The sequence below is a fragment of the Embiotoca jacksoni genome, unplaced genomic scaffold, assembly GCF_022577435.1.
Source record: "Embiotoca jacksoni isolate LCO1_2020_lvr unplaced genomic scaffold, fEmbJac1.0.p SCAF_15, whole genome shotgun sequence".
In the NCBI taxonomy this organism is placed as follows: domain Eukaryota; kingdom Metazoa; phylum Chordata; class Actinopteri; family Embiotocidae; genus Embiotoca; species Embiotoca jacksoni.
This window is the reverse complement of record NW_027185285.1, coordinates 7,537,892-7,553,890: the sequence shown is the minus strand read 5'-3', so window position 1 is coordinate 7,553,890 and position 15,999 is coordinate 7,537,892. Positions and strand designations below refer to the sequence as shown.

At 44.9% G+C, this 15,999-nt stretch overlaps 1 long non-coding RNA gene across 1 annotated transcript; it reads left to right on the top strand.

Moving 5' to 3' along the window:
- The first annotated feature begins 3,584 nt into the window (after positions 1-3,584).
- LOC138198090 (uncharacterized) lies at positions 3,585-7,507 on the top strand. The gene is made up of 2 exons (XR_011178250.1): positions 3,585-3,850; positions 4,024-7,507. It is a non-coding gene; the product is annotated as an uncharacterized lncRNA (long non-coding RNA).
- Positions 7,508-15,999: the final 8,492 nt, after the last annotated feature.

The window sequence follows — 15,999 nt, the reverse complement described above, 5'->3', positions numbered from 1 at the left end:
CTGGATTGTTTCAAATCCCCGGACTAACTGTGAAAATGCCCAGACGGTGGGCGAGGTTTGTTCAGACTGCAGGCAAATCAGATTTGTTTCTCAAATTAGATCTTTAGACAGACTGTCCCGCACTGTTATTTGCAAGTGACCGGATCGGATTTGGTGTCTCCAGTGTACACTGGCGACGCGGCTTTCCAACTCTGAGACCAAAAAATGCCAGCAGACAATTTATTTGGGCATCTTTCCACGGACTGTTGTTCTCGTTGTTTTCTGATAGCGCTCTGCTAGTGGTAGCACGGATTCCGCTCACTCAGTAACTTTGAAAACGATGTCATCATTGTGTGTCGCTTTCCGGGTTGAGGCACTAAATCGGATCTGAGCGTCCCGACTGAGACGTAGAAAATCTGATCGGGATCAGCTTTCCAATCACTTTCTCGTGGTTTTCCAAAATCGGATTTCATTTGGGGTTTTTTTCTGTCTGGACTTTCAAAAATCAATCTGGATATGACAAAAAAAAAAAAAAAAAAGAAAGGATTATGGCAGTCTGAACAAGGCCTAAGAACTTTCTGTCAAAGTACCCTCGGGCAAGGCATTGGCAGGGCTTCTCAGGAGCAGAACAATACTGTCAAACAGGTGAGTTATCTCCTTCCCTGCAGAAACTGTAGTTGTGCTCTTAACTAGAGCGCCCGGTTATATCGGTGCGACACCGATACCTTTCAGATCAGCCGCCACCGCAAGCAGCTCTTTCTCTCAGCCTCCTAAATTTCATTCTCTTTCCGAAACCATTTTTCCACTGCTTGTTGCATAATTGGATCCGACTCACCATGACAACCAAATGGAAGTTGATTTTTTTTTTTTTTTTTTTCCCAGACCCTGTGGCCCAGATTAGAGTCAGTTACTGTCGTCTGACTCACTCAGCCAAATGTCCCCTGTGACCGGCTGACACACGCGCACGCACGCACACACACACACACACACACACACAGAGAGAGTACAGACGTGCACACACACATCCACATGTGCGGTAAATCCACGATGTAAAGGCAAATTCTTACAGACGTGAAAGCACTGAGAAACATGAAAAGGATCGTGCAGTGTAAGAACACACAGAACATCAGGTTTTAAATCTGTGCACGCACACACACACACACACACACACACACACACACACACACACACACACACAGGTCTGTACTCTGACCTCATTCAACAAAGCAGTAAGTACTATTGAGAATATTTCTCAATGGACCACTACCCGAATGAACTACTATAAGCAAAGATGACACCACTCCACCGTGACTCCACAAAATCACCCACAAGCCTCGCCGTAAGTTCTTCAGCCCACAATGAATGCAGAAAAATAATGTACAATGTCCTTCGTGTACAGATGCGCGCAACACCTGTCGCTGTTATCTTTTGAAAATGCACGCACACGACAGTCACGCAGTGGGAACTTTCACAACACATCTCACTATATGTTGCATAGAGCTGATCATATTTTACACAACCACAAAAGACAAGCGTTTGGCCTGAGGGGAGGGAGAAGCACAGAGCTCTCTTTTAGTACCATTTTCCAAATACCACGACCCTCAATGCCATCAGCACAAAAAAAAAAAAAATTGCAGAACATTACGCACCAGAGTTTGCTCGCAATAAATTGGCACGGGTGGAAAAGTTAGAAGATATGGCAGCATCTTCGTCTCATACCGTACTTCATTTGGTACACCGCTATCAGTATGAACTGACAGTTGTCTCAGCAGTTCTTGTGATGTGTCGATGCATCTCCGTTTCAGATCTGTATCATCTCAGTCATTACAGTATTAGGTTTGCGTGTGGCTATGCTAATTATCATGTCTGTGAGCCAAAGTGAGAGGGCCGTGTGCACGACATGCATTTCTGTTTAGACCACAGAATGGAGGAAGGTTTATGTTGGGTTTTTTTTTTACAGCAACGGATTTATTGCATATCATATTCAGCTCTTCTGACGACGAAGTCGTTTACTTGACGTGAAAAGATGATGAGTATTAATGCAGCGACACAAATGTAAATAGAAGTAAATAGACTTTTATAAAAAAAAAAAAAAAAAAGCTCTTGTCATAGCCAGGTTCATGCAAACCACATGTGATCTTTGCTAAATAACAATCAAAAAGTCACGGTGTTCATTTCACTTCAGCCGTTATGCAAGGTTGTAAATCCCCGGTGAAGACTACATAGAAACTGAAGTCCACAAACAAAACATTATCCCATCTGAAGATAAACGATGTGTCGCGGTCATGTGTCTTCCTGGCAAAGTCATTTCACTAAGCTTGAGTGTATGTGTTGCTAAGAGACGCGTATCTGTGTGTGCGTATGTGTGTGAGTGTTGTGTGTGGAATGTGTGACGTCTGCTCCCTCGCAGGGGCGTGGCCGTATGTGCAGGACCTTGCCACTCTCACACACACACACACACACACACACACACACACACACACACACACACTCACTCAGAGGCTTCAGGGGAAGAAGGGGAAGTTGTAAAGCTCCTAATAAACCCTCTCAGAAGCTCATGTTACTGTCTCTCTGTGGAGGGACGGGGGGGGTGGAGGGGCAGTGAGGGTCGAGGGGGGGGGCGGGGGGGTCCTGTGGTTGACAGGTGTAGGTCAAACTAAGCCTGGACACGAACACCTCACATGCACACACAAATACAACTACCTCACCAAGAAGATGATACTGTGAGAAAGCACCATTACTACACCACGATGTCAATCATTTCTTGATGTATTATTGATCACTCATGCTCGTTAAATGAAGAGAAGACGAGTCACGCAGTGGGAGCTTGAACCTATGAAAGGGACATTAACGTCATCGCAGTAGTTAAGTAAAGATCTCCATGACTTTGATGACTATTTTCAACCTGAAACGATGTCCAGCTTTAAGAGATCTGGAAATAAATACACCATGTTTATTCACTTTTCCCCTCGATTTCTGTTGTCCTGCATTCCTGTCCCAGTTTAAGTGCCTCTCGGCATAAAAAAAAAAAAAGAAAAGCTGCTTGAAGTTGCACCAAAACAATAGACAAGACCTCTTCACACCAACTAAAGCAGTAACATTGTTTATCACTGTGACGGACGTTAATATATCTCTACTAAAACCCACATTTTCTCACTGGCTGCACTCTAATTTAGACTCAAAACGAGATCCACATGTTAACGCTCAGTTTAAAGACTTGCTTTGTTGTAACAGCATTTTATCGTTTTTGAAGAGTCTCCACGACGATCGAGTTCGCTGAGGAGAGATCTGATCTGCCCGAAGATGGAATTAAAAGCAGGAAACCGTTTCGATCTTTTCTACAGGTAACAAACTATTTTTTTTTTATTTTTTTTTGCATAAAATTGCATAACTATTTACTTTTTGCATATCGAGCTCGGTGCTCTTCCTGCCCGCTATTGACTCAAACAGCCTCTGCTCGTTTATTAGCAGCTGTGCGGCCAATTATCTCCCTGCCCCCTTTCCTGTGTTCGAGCAGCGGCCATGCACGGAGGGGGGGGAGGCAGAGGGGGGGGGGGGGAGGCAGAGGGAGGCAAGGGGAGGGTTCCTCTCCTCTGACATCGTCATAAAGGAATCCCCTCCACGGGGCTGGGCCCGCCCACTCGCTTACTCTTACCCTGTCTGGCTCCCAGACACACTCGCGTTCACGCACACACTCCCGTCTGCACGCACTGACGGAGAAACGAGGCTGACAAGAAAGGCAAAAAAAGGGTGGGAGACGCACAGAAACGGAGCGAGCGGACGAAAACTAAAGTTCAACTTCAGAGTGACATCGGAGTGGGAAGAGACCGTGAGACAGGGGGGAAAGGAGTAAAAAAATCGGATGTCTCAGGTAGGTACAGCATCAGCGTCTTCCTCCTCTCAGAAGATGATTGGTTTTTTTTTGTTTTGTTTTTTTTGGTGGGGGGGGTTGTTGTTTTTTTTTCCCCTATACTGTTTTAGGACTTTATGATGCGGTAAAACTGTGTGCCTTTTCTTTGACTTTTTTCTTTTTGTGTCTTGAAGCTCTGGTCTCCCACAGAGACGCACTTTACTGCAGCTCCTGCAACCTGTTGATCGGGACAGACGGTTCACACGGAGCGAGAGTAAAGTCCGCCTGCTGTTCAAATGTACTGTGATATTGGCACTGGAATATCGCCCTGTTGTGAGGTCTGCCACTGTGGACTGGCTCCATTACAAAGGTCAGATGTAAATAGTTCCTTTGAATGGGGATGGCTTAATTACCGCCTGCCTCTCTTGTCTCCCCGGTTGATTTAGAGATTATATGAACACCCATCTGAAGGATTTACCGCCTAATTGTCTCGCCTCTACCCGTTTGTCTGCTTTCCTTTGCAATTGTCTGCTTACAGTACAAATGTCAGCCGCCGTCTACCCGTGTGTGTGTGTGTGTGTGTGTGTGTGTGTGTGTGTGTGTCATCTGTCTGTCTACTCGTCCTACAGTCTGTGTGCTTCTCTCTCTGCGGGGTGTTTGCTGGCAGCACATAGTGCGAACAGGGGTCATAAAAAGTTCTAGAAAAGCAGCCGGAGAGGCGTAATGGTAGTGCTGAAGCGAGGCCGGAGCCGCTCAAACATTCCTCTCATTGTTCAGAGGCCCTGTAAGTCTGCGAGCTCCCCAAACCTCCATGAAAGGAAGGGAATCCAGCGGCTACTGTAGCTAACCCAGTTTCAGCTGCAGTTCAGGGCCTGCTGTCTCTGCCTTCCTGTTCGCCTGTCCCGTCTGCTGGTTTCCCTCCCGGGGGCTGCTGCTTTAGACCAAATTGGGCAGTGGAAGGCAGAAATGGAGCTGAGGGGGATTAACAGGAGGCGGACACGCAGAGAGGAGAGACAAGATAAGAATGAGTTCATTTTGCCCCAGCAGCAAAATCTGTTGCTTTGCTCTGTATGCGGCTGACTGCGACTTTAGATAACCGCCGTGCCAAAAGGACATGGGAAAGGGGAGACAGAGGTCAGAGGTGTTGTTATTTTGCCTTTGACGTTGAGGAATCATAAGGCCGGAAAACCTACTGGGAAAGTCCAAATGGATGGATGGATGGATGGATGGATGGATGGAGGGAGAGGATGGAAGAAAGGAGGAGAGAAAGGTGGGGAGATCGAGCACTCAAGCCTTGGCTTTGGCGGAGCGGTTGGGTGGGTGGGTGTGCCCGGCAGCAATCTGTACAAATGGGCCTCAGCTCAGGAAACCGTGGCGTAGTGGAATAAAACTGTGTGTGTGCAGTTTCTGCATCCATGTGTGCATGTGTGGTTCAGTGGCAGCAGGGCAGCTGTACACTAAGTACAGGGCTGGTGGTGGTAAGGGTGTTTGGCAACGAATCCGGCTGAGGATAGGGTTACACGCATTGGGCTACAGGGAGTGGACCACGGGCTTGGGCTGGGCTCTTCACTGCTGAGGCTAGCTTTACAGCCCCGACGAGTCTTTGAGCTTTTCTCTTTTCTTTTTTTTCTTTCTTTCTTTTTTTTTTTTTTTTTTCTTTTTTTTTTTTTTTTTGATCTGGAGCTGGAAATACTTTTTATTCTCAGACTAATGTCCCACATGTGGCGCGTTCCATTGATTCCAGCCAATGAACGTTCGCCTTTAATTCAGGCAAACTGCAACAGAGAAGGCCCATAGTAGCACCCCCAGTTCTCGTTTGAATGTCACTGAATGTCAAGGCCTCGGCAATAATTACACCCTCACACGCAACACAAAACAATGTCCACACATACCCAGACACACACACACACACACACACACACACACACTCAGTCTGGTGGCAAGTGAGCCAAGGTGTGGTACTGTGCGAGGTTAGTAGGTTTAAAGTTATAGGTTTAAGTCGGCGGGAGCGTGTTTTTGTCATTTCACTGCAGTTTCTCAGCCGTTTTGTTGATTCTGCGGTTGGAGGTTGAAAAAGGCTGAATTAGCAATCATCCAATACATTTTGGAGAGCTACGCCTTTTTTTTTAAGGAGGTTGTCACTTCGGAGTTTATAATTGGTCAGAGTGAATACCAGAGATATGGTCCTAGTTCTAGAAAATGTTCATTCAACGCAGTGAAAACCCACATTTCCTGCTCCGTCAGGTGTGCTTCCTCTGAACGCTCATCACCGAACCCTTTTGGTCTCTGGTGATCTGGTTACTACGGTTACATTATCACATTTTTGTCCTGTGTGAGCCCACGCAGGGCGAGCGTGTTTAAGGGCCGTAATGGATACGACGGCAATTATGAAAAGCAAACGTGGCATATTTACACTTTAAGAAGGGAATTCAGACATTGTTGTAACCCCGCTGCTCCGGTGTTGACATAACGTCTTGAACTGAGACCGAGCCACATCGGCGAGGCCGGGGGGGGCGGGGGGGTGTTGGAGACAAAGTGATCTGTGATGCAGGGGAAAGATACCGAAATGGACACGGGTTTCACTTCGATCCGAATTCTCACCAAAACGCACAACAGCAGCCGTGAATCGTCTCGCTCGCTGTTCGCCGGGTGAAGCGGCCCACAGCCCGGAGTTGCGAATGATGTCAGATTGGTATGTACTGTATTTGTACTATTTCTGTTTTATGACACAGAGTGAAAACCCAGCTAACTCGCATGCCGTGTTTTTCCGGCAGCTGCTGACATCGATGTGTTTGTTTATTGATAGTGAGAGCGTTGTGTGTGTGGAGAGCTACACCGCGTCTCGCCTGCGAGTGCGCGTGCATTTCGTGGCGTGTGTGTGTGTGTGTGCACGTGTGCGCGTGCGCGTGCACGCAGTGCCATAGGAGGGGAGCAGATATGTGTTGAAACAACAAGAGGTTGAGATCCAGCTGTCTCAACAGAGGCTTTTCCACTTAACTGTGTGCCCTTGTATAAATGGCAATGTCAATTCTGAACTCGAGCTGAAGGGGAGAGACGGTTTGCGAAAAAAAAAAAAAAAAAAAAGCCGTTGGCCACGTCTACACTCGGACCTCCATACGTCACGTTTATGAGCATATACGTAGCAGAACACACACATAGTGTAAACTACTGTACACACCCTAAAACAAAAAAACAAAAAACATCAAAGAACACACACACACACACACACACACACACACACACACACACACACACACACACACACACACAAGGCCACAGCCCATGAAAAGACTCTCTGAAATCACTTTGACTTTACTAGACTACATCTGCTGTGATCTTCACTCGGAGAGAATAATTTTCCTACTCTACGCCTCCGTCAGGATGCAACATGTTGGCAGAGTCGTGAGCTACCAATGAGTCGCGGCCCACATGCCAGAACCTTATGATTATTTCTAACCATAATAAACATCCACTTTGAGAAGAGTGTAACAACAGGATTGCCTGTCTCCCAGAGACACAAGCGTCGAGTTCCCCACAGCGAGTGTTTGAGGTGTTGGACAGTGTGCGTCAACCAGAATGCCGTCATTACAGGGGAAGGGAAGGAATGAGCTCATAGACATTAACGGCTGCGGGTTCGACGGGGGGAACGCAAAGGGGTAGAGAGAAACCGATGGAAAAGATGAAAAAGCAGAGAAAATAACACGAGATGAGCCACTGCCAGATGAAAGGATGGCGGGATGGAGGGTTTTAGGTTGATGGAGGAGGAGTTTAAGGAGAGTTAGCGTGCTGTCTTTGATGGTTGCGCGGACCTTAAATGACCTCGGTTCTTGAGACGGCAAGTCTGATTGTGACCATGTGGAGGAGGGCCCACGTTCAACGCGATCATGTTTGAAGTTCATTTTAATGTAGATATTTTAGTTTCGCACGAAGCGAGTGGCAAAAAGAATCGTTTGCGCCGTACCAAGGCCCGAAGCACGGCCCGGAAAAAAAAAAAAAAAAAAAAAAAAAAATGCTTTTCGTCCTTTGATCCGCGTTAAACTGTAAACAGAAACACTCGCAAGGTATAAAGAGAAAGAAACAGTGATTTTCTAATTTCTCTCCAGACACGCCAGAATCACAGTGTGTTCTGAACACTTATAATTTGGTGCTATTGGTTGATTGGACCGCAGTCTGAGAGAAAGAACATTGGCCTGGAGAAAACTGGAAGGCATCCGTACGGGATGCAGCTTTTACTCCAGATGATGTTCAGAACTGGGTTTTAAGAAGTCTCTCAGACCTCGCCGCAGCAGATTAGTGACGACAATGGTGCAGCGTTAGCGATAGTGCCTGGCACGGCTCCTCCAGCGGGCCCACGGTGACAACAGACAGCCGTCGAAAACATATTTAGAGCCCGGAGTTCCCCAAATGTGTCCCACTGACTCATACCTTTGTACGCGGTGGAATATTCATGCTGCCGAAAATAAAAATGACTTGAAGGCAACGGCTAAATAGCATTCGGTGTGGATATGGAGCTTTGAACGGCATTCAAATGTTCAAATGTGTCCTGTCCAGACAAGTAAATGTCAACAAAAAGGAATTCAGAGTAATATTTTGTGCTCCAAGGGTAATGAGTGTAAGTGCTTGTGCCTTTTAGGAATAGACTAAAGAGTTTTTGGATCAGATTATCATTTTACATGCACTAACAAGGAGTAATAACAAACGCATAAACAAAGCATCAGTTTCTTTACACAACACGAGAATTCCTGACAATATCTTAAGAGATTTAGCAGTAGCTTAGCAGCGGAGGAAACACGGCCCACTGCTCTCCGGCCTCTTTTTTTTTTTCTTTTCTTTCTTTCCACACAAGGGGCACAGATGAAGGGGCAGAACAAGAACAGGGCAAACTTTAAAGGGAGTGCCACTTGACTGGCCACTTCCTTCTAAACCAATTCTCCATTCTGTCATTGAAAAGCTATTTTTATAAGAGGCCACGGGAAGTCTGGGAGTGGACGAGAACCACACACACACACACGTACAGTACACACAGGGACGAGACTATGTGGCTGTGACCTGTGAATGACAAACATGTAGCACATCAGGCTGCTGTGATAGTTCACTCGGATGTACAGTCAGAGGGTGGGGGGGGGGGGGGGGGATATAAAGGTAATCTGGCGACAACAAGAAGGGAGCCAATCTATGGAGGTCTACTTTGGTGTTAGTATTTTTGGCGTGCTTTGAAGTCTTCCTTTCACCACGAGGTTGTGTCTGTCGGCCAGGGGAATTCCTGGCAGAGTGATTTTTGAGACTACAGGACTGAATCACATTGCCAGGGATTTCCAATGGCTCACATGAAGAAAGCAGCCCTTTTCTCAACAAAACACTAATTTGCTAAGTCAGCCGCAGCTACGCCTTGTGCGTCTCTCGTTTGCATATTCACAAACACACCCATCTCACTCGGTGTCACCAACAGATGCTGGCATAAAGCCTGGCTGTGCGGCAGCAGGACTTAACCCACATGTGAACAGTGAGTGTTTGCCGTGTTCACAGTGGTTAAGTTCTGCCGCCACAGGGCTGCAGCCCGCCGAGGGGAGAGTAAAGGTCAGGGAGGGGCCGCACCGCATCAAATCATTGCTCCTCACATCAACACCAGACTTCAGACAAGCAGGGCCGCATCTACTGCAAACAGCTGCCATTTTGTATCCTCCAAAATATATATATATATTTTTTTTTTTCACAACATAAAATGCATTTGTGTCCACCTGGTTTTATCCGCGAGGAGATCTGGCCTTCCTTAAATACATGAAACAAACAGAAATGCACTAAATCAACAAATTATCAGCACTGCCGTGAGGTTTTACTAATACTGTGAAATAGCTGCATCTTTTCTTTCTGGCAGTGGTTTAAAGGTGTTTGACTGAAAGTGTTGATTATTTTAATGTGCCTGATATTTTTGCTGAAAAGTACTGGATGGAAATGCAAATTACTTTAAAAAAAAAAAATTGTTGCGGATTTTCTGGAAATTTGGGGGGAAAAAAAAACTTGTAGTGTAGCTCACCACCAGTCAACACGTAAAAACTATGTGTCAGGATGGAATTTATCAAATAAAACAGTAAAGTTGTCAATAAAGAGGAAAAAAAAATAGTGCTGTCTCTCAGTTGCTGGATAGATTGTTTGAGTGTCATTTTATGGGTGTACTGAACTTAGATTCACACTGAATCACTTCTAAATCCACAGCATGTGTCGGAGGTTGACGACATGTGTGATTGAGTACATGTGCGGTTCACGGATGACTCACTACAGAGTCGTACTGTAGCTGAGGGCGGTGCACATGAACAGGTATCACAGTTCTGATAATAACTGCTAATCTGTTGAATTAGCTGAAATTGTGCAGCTTCGGTGTGTCTGCTAAATGTCAGCCGTCTCATTAGCGTCCCCGACTGCCCGTGTTCCTATAGGGCGAGCAATGTGTCATCTTATGTCGTCAGTCGTGTCGTTGGCTGCCAGAGCCTCTCAGGGGTAGTGTGTGTGTGTGTGTGTGTGTGTGTGTGTGTGTGTGTGTGTGTGTGTTTGTAATTCTGTGTTCATATTCATATTTTGTTTACATCTCCACCTGTTGATTTCTGCATGAGCATCCGTGTCTATTTGTTTGACTGGTGTGTGTGTGTGTGTGTGTGTGTGTGTGTGTGTGTGTGTGTGTGTGTGTGTGTGTGTGTGTGTACGTACACATGTGTAATCACCTCTGTCCACCACCAACTCCTCCTCCCCTCCTGCTGGGTCGGTCTCCTGTGCCTGCTGTGCTGATAATCAGTGTGTGACGTCAGCTGGCTCAGTTCAGCAGGAACAGGGGACTGTTCCCGTCTCCACACAAACACACTCGCACACTTTAATACCAACATCATGACAGCATTATGTTGGAGCCTAGATGTGTGCATGAATGTGTTTTTTTTTTTTTTTTTGTGAATGCTCCTTTATTGCATATTAAAAAAAAAACATTCAAATCTACCCATTTTATAAAACCATGTAAGCTATAAATAAATGTGAAAATGGAAAAAATATTTTCAAATACACACCTGGTATAAAATATGTATTTAATAAATGTATTTGTATTTTTTTTTTTTAGTTAGTTAGTTTAGTTATTTTGTTTAAAGCAATTTATTCATTGATATATTCATGTTTGTTTGTTTGTTTGTTTGTATGCTCTGTGTCTTTTCTGGCATCTTGTTTGTAAAAACTGAAACCCAAGAGAGACAGAGTTGCAGCTTCATCATACATTTTTTCAAAGTAAAATGTATGAATTCGGCTGGTTGATTCTATTTTCTGTCAGATTGAATAATCGAATGTGATTTCAGGAAGATTTGAATTAAAAATACATTTCTTTAAAAAAACATCAACGTGTCCTGTGTTCTGTCACTTATAGAAGAAATCTCACATATACAATGTTTACCTTTTAACTCTCTCTCTCTCTCTCAAACACCTTCTATGTCAATTTATCTGTGTTGAGGTGAAAAACAGAAAATAAAGATACCACACATGGTCAACAATCTTCAGGTAAAAATGTAAAAATGATTTTACTTCAATAGTTATTCCCCTCAGTGTGAGTTCACCAGTGAAATAAGATGACTTTCCTTCACACTGTAATAAAAGTCTCCATACTGGGTTTATTGTGGTAAACTCCATTTTTACAATGTGTTTCTACTGTTGAGTCACATTAAAATTATAGAGCCAAAATCTAACAAGCTTGCTTGCACAACATCAACCTCTTACTTCCTTTAAGCGCTTGCATGTTCAGTCACTCTTTCCAACTTGCAGAGCTGAGAGTCTTTATGATGCACTGACAGAGAGGCCAGGATTGTTTCCACTGCAGTAGTAGCTGCAGTCACAAACACAACACATCTAGCCTAAATACAGCCCACTCTACACGAACACAATGACGATTGTCTGCATTTCTCAACCAGTTATGTTGTGACATTTAATTTCGTAACAGCGCAGCACACACAGCACACACAGACACACGCCAGAGTGAAGGAGGGAGTCTACTCACCAATAGTCCCATTCAAAAGCAGGATGATGAGTCTGCTGTTTTCGTTTCACAGCAAACGCATCTACGACGCGATGAGGAGGACATAGATTCCCTGATTTACATATAGTCCATGAACGTCGCACGCTTGAGTGCACGCTTCATTTTTGAGCCACTTTCTACTAAACCTGTATTCATACCACTCACCCACGTCGCATTTGTGTTCAGCATGCACGTCATGTGCACGGAAGGACTGTGCGGCTTTAATTCAGGTCCTAAACCTGTCAACAGAGAGCGCGGGTTATTTAAAATGGACCTGTCGGCCTCCCTGAGCAAAACTTCTGCAAAACGTATACGATGGGCGATGGCATGAGGCGTTTAATGTCCGCAGTTCGTGTCCGGGTACTTTTTCAACATGGGGCGCCTTGCTCCATCAACTGGTGAACTGGCTGATGTCCCATACCTGAAGCAGTGCTAGTTGTGAAGGCTAGAACCGTGTTCCACTTCAGCAAGCGAGCTGGCTTCATTATTTAAATTCACCGCCTGACAATGCAACCCCTGACCCCTCACAAGCTCTCGCGAGACTTACCAAACTACATATTCGTATAGATACGAGATTCACACATATGTAATATACATATGTATATATGTACACACACACAAAAAAACACATAAACACACCGTTTAGAGGGTTTTTAAAGTACATTAACTCAAGTACCTTGCTTAAGGACAAATTTGAGTTACTTGTTTGTTCATTTTATTTCACAACATTTTGAACTTTTTACTGCACTGTACAGTCATCTGACAGCTTTGGATTCTAATTACCTAAGAAATTAATATTTTACCAGGCAAAAGATGGAATGCTTTGTTATAAATTAACTACCCAACAGTGTGTGCCAGAAAGGTGAAGCAATTAGTCAACTGTCAATTCATTTGTAACAAATTCGTTTTCGATATGTATATGCATCAAAACATTTCATGGTTGCATCTTCTCAAATATGACAAATTTGAGAAAAATATTTATATATTAGCCAATTATTTGTAATAAGTTGGAACTGTTGGTTTAGGTGTCGATATAAATGTGACAGGCAATCCACCAGCTACAGTAATAAATTACTCATTCATTAATGCAATAGGTAATGATAATTTAATGATACAATGGCTAAAAATGTACTCCACACTATTACTTCGACAATTACATATTCTATTTTTAATGTGGGCCTTTTACACTAGGAGTAAACCTTTTTTTTTTTTTTTTTTTTTGTGGTATCGCTTTTATTTATAAGTAAAGGTTTTGATTTCGTGCCACCTGGTGTCTGGAAAGATTGGCTATTGAAATGAAGCCAGTCTATTCATTTTTCTGTGACCAGTGTTTGTTGCTGGGATACAACAAATTTGATCTAAAAAAAATAATAATAATAATAATAATACTAATAATAATACTAATAATAATAATAACGGTGACAGTGACGGCTGTCACCCGGATGTTTGTCCTGGCCGGGTGGTTGCTATAGTAACGGAGGCAAACATGGCCGTCGTCAGTGTCAGCCAGCTGCGTCAGAGGAGACGGCGGTTCAACAGACGCGCTCCTGCTTCTGAGAAAGCCGCGTGAGGTGTGGAGGTTAAAAAAAAAAAAAAAAAAGAGCCACCGCCCCTCCTCCCCGTCACCACCCCACCCTGCTTTGTCACCAACTGTCCACCATTTATCTAAATCTATATTTATTGCCTCCCCCCCTCCCCCCCCCCTCATTGTTTTCCTCCTATATCGCAGTGTTTATCTTTCCGTCCCAGTCGGGGGGGGGGGACGACGACGACGACGACGACTCCTCATCCTGCACATGTCTGTCTCCCCTCCTCCCTCGTTACGCCCACGCACCCGCACTCCTTCACCCGTCTCACCTGCCGCCACCTCTCCCCGGTTGGGCCAATAGGCTGCCGAGAGGTGAGAGTTCCCATGGCAACACAACAGGTAAATAAGGGTGGAGGTAATGGGAGGCGTGCACAAAAGGGCGTTGTTTGGTTTCAGGAGTTGGGGAGAGGAGGAGGAGGGGTGGGGGGGGGGGGGCCCACAACCAAAGTAAAAATAATCCAAATGTATTTTTAATTCTCTACAATATTTCGAAATAGATCATATTAATTCGATGTGAAATCAATCACGCTGTTTTTTTTTTGTGGTTTTTTTATGTCTTAACCAGAAGGAGCTCTGTGGTTTTCTATCTTATCAGCAACAGATGTTCATTTACGCTTCTCGGAATAAACAGAAATATGGATGACGCTCCTCTTTATCTGAAAACAATGTCTGCATTACCAAGTTTGCAGAGCCCCTATTCCTAAATCAACCCAATAATCGCAGCTACGTCTGAACAAGCTCTTTTCACTCATTCACTGTTGTATACAGTTTATGGTTTCACGCAGTAGTGAGCAGCAAATTTGAGATTTTGGACTTCTTACTCATCGTGGTCATTTCGCGCCGTCACAGCATTAGAAACGCACACATTTATTTTTTTTTAATACTTTTTGCACGTTTAAAATCTATCCTATAAGAAAAGGACTTGACTTTTCCCATTGCGTTGATGGTGACTAATTAATCCGGACACCCATCTAAAAGGACCAATGAATGAAGTAAGGATTTTTTTTTTTTTTTTTTTTTTTTTTTTAGGACGCTGCCATTCACCCCTGACGTTGAGCAAGGCTGTATGTTGCCTGAGAGGCAAAACTCAGGGCAAACTGTGTAAGGCGGACACGTATGTCGTTTTATCTGCACCTATATTGTCTGTAATAGGGAGGCTGGACATTATGAGGACACTGTTGCGAGATAATAAATGACCTGAAACAGTAAAAGGGAGTGAAAAAAAAAAAGTCGGAATTTGAAATGTGTGGTCCACATAAAACCAGTAGAAATATGCAAATGTGCAGAAATTAATCTGTACGTGTTTCCTCTTCCCTCCACTGGTCGCAGATCCACCCCACCCTGCAGCTGTGCAGCAGGTCAGCGCTCCCTCCCTCCCTCCCTCCCTCCCTCCGCCTCTTACTTCTTCTTTCTCCCTCCCTGTCTGCCTCTTTGGTTCTCACCGTAAAAAAATAAAAAATTTAAAAAAAGGCTGCCATTCTGGAGAAGACATAATTGCCATTATGACTGCTGCGGCCCTGCACATCACAGTGTACTGATTGTTCCGCAGAGGAGGGAGTGTGGGGTGGTGGTGGTGGGGAGGGGGGGGGGGCACACACTGTCTGCTCTGTGCAGACGCCACACAATATTATCATAGCGTGACTACAGCTCATCCACATCCCCCCCCCCCCCACACACACACACACAGTCGGTCTCTACCTCATTTTTTTTTTTTTTTCAGCCGTCTGTCTCTCTGTAATCTTACAGTTAAGCACAGAGCAAACATGCGCTTCTTTAGGGCTGAAACACACACTCACACAGTGCCGCCACACGTAGGAAATGATAGAAGGACTGAATGGAAAAGAAGGGTTTTCTACCAGGACAGGAACACCCAACTTTTGTGAGTGTGTGAGTGTGTGTGTGTGGGTGGGTGGGTGGGTGAGCACATGGGGCTGAGGTTTTTTGGGAAAGCTGACCTTCTCCCAGATCCAACTTCCCTTCCCCATCTCCGTTTCCAAAGAAGAAAAGGTCACCATTAAAAACAAGACACTCGGGCTTCACACACATTTGATACATTAACTCTCCACATTTCCACCGGAATACAACCGAACTGTGAATAAAGGATTTGAAGGAACTGATTAGCCGCAGGAAATATCCAGGCCCACAATAGCGGACTGATGTATTGCAACGGGAAACGTCTTTATCATTGTTACTCGATTATGTGGTTGATTCTGCTGACAGCACAAAAGGGAAGGAGCAGCGGGTCCCACCTACACAAGCGCGACCGCAGCCCGGGTGGATGAAAACCGAATGCATGTGTCCAATAACCACACGTCCATAAGTCTGCGATGCCCTTCTGAGCCCCTCCGGGGATTTGAGGTAAGAATCTCACGAAGGCATCGAGGCGATTAAATGGGCGCCGAACAGACGTGATTCAGGCTCTGTAGCGGCGCTCGTCACTCGGTGTGGCTTTCAGCTGCGCAAGTTTGCCGCCACTCGTAACATGTGAGTGAGATGCTTACAACCTCTTCTTTTTCAAAAACTTGGAAAAACTGGCTGGCGCAA